This window comes from Bidens hawaiensis, unplaced genomic scaffold (genome assembly GCF_021521415.1).
Source record: "Bidens hawaiensis isolate Kalapana, Puna unplaced genomic scaffold, B.hawaiensis_p1.1 tig00022698_1, whole genome shotgun sequence".
NCBI classification, from domain to species: domain Eukaryota; kingdom Viridiplantae; phylum Streptophyta; class Magnoliopsida; order Asterales; family Asteraceae; genus Bidens; species Bidens hawaiensis.
Genome location: NW_027493550.1, coordinates 131596 through 133144, shown reverse-complemented (window position 1 = coordinate 133144; position 1549 = coordinate 131596).

Here is a 1549-nt window from a genome sequence, read left to right as displayed (position 1 = left end):
TTTTCTTCACCTGTGGGTGTTCAACCTTAACTTTTTTGGAAGCGGTTGAACTCGATCATCTTCCAAATAAGCCCACTAAAACAACAAACAATTATCTAATTAGTATATTTGTTGAACAGATAATTTCGGTTTAGTTTTCAAGTCGTTTTTTCTAATTCATTATGATTATTCAAAACTTAAGCCCACCAAAACCCGATTAACCCTAACTCGACTAACCCGAAACCCGATTAACTCGAACCCGACTAACCCGAAACCAGATTAACCCGAACCCGACTAACCCGATTAACCCGAACCCGACTAACCCGACTAACCTGAAACCCGATTAACCCTACTAACCCAAAACTTGATTAACCTGAACCCGACTTACCTGAAACCCGATTAACCCGAACTCGACTAACCCAACTAACTAGAAACCCGATTAACCCGACTAACCCGAAACCCGATTAACTAAACCAGATTAATTAAATTTTTCTTGTATTATTATTAAACACTCCACTCTACTCCACTCCACTCCACAATTACAAATATAATATATACATACATTGTGCTTTCTTTTCACTTTTATGCTCTTGTTCATTTGTTTTTCAATTTATAAGAATAAAAATGTTGTAAACTTTAGATCCTTACATAATAATTAATTTGAGGGTAATAAAGTACATATTTTAATCCCATTAAAGTCAATTATGATGTTAAAGCCTGTGAAAATTTTTTTTTATCATTTTATAACAAACAAGACTAGGGCTGTAAACGAGCCAAACATCCCACGAACCGTTCAGCGGAAAGTTCGTTTAATTTTGTTTATGAACGTTTGTTAATGTGTTTGTTTCGTTTGTTAATGTTGGTTTACATTTGTCCGATTACACTTTTTAACGTCTGTCTAGTTATGTTCGTTTACATATATATCTTCGTTTATTTGAATTTTACTATCACTATTTTTATCTAATTATTTGTTTAATACTATTACTGTTTTGATAGCATTATGTTTATGATTACTATGTTAGGCTTTTTTTTTGTTTAATACGTCCGCAATTTGAGAATAATAAATAAAATAATTTCTTAATTAAATGTCGTGTGTCGTTATTTAATTCGATTAAATAATAATAGTATGAAAGGATAAGCATAGGGTGGTTCATGAACTAATAAAGTTCGGTTTCGTTAAGTATGGTTTTGTTGACCGGGATCGTAACTCATAAAATCTTAACGTGTAAGTATGGTTTCGTTGGTTGATAAAGATCGGTTTCCTTAGATTATAAGTTCGATTCGTTAAGAGTCGTTAAACTAATAAAGTTCGGTTTCGTTAACTTAGGCACGTAAAAAATATTTAATAATAGAGAATTAATACGTGTAATTATTAAATAGTTAGCCGGGCTTAGTTGAAGAAGGGTATTACGATTAACTTGGAGAGGAACCGACTAAAGGTGAGTTTCTAGCCCCTTTTCTCTGTGACGTTTTTCGGGGCTGTGTGCAAACTCCTATGTGTTAGTTAATACACTTACCTTAAATGGTAAGTGTATGTTTTGTGAATGTTTATGTATGTGTGTGTGTGTGT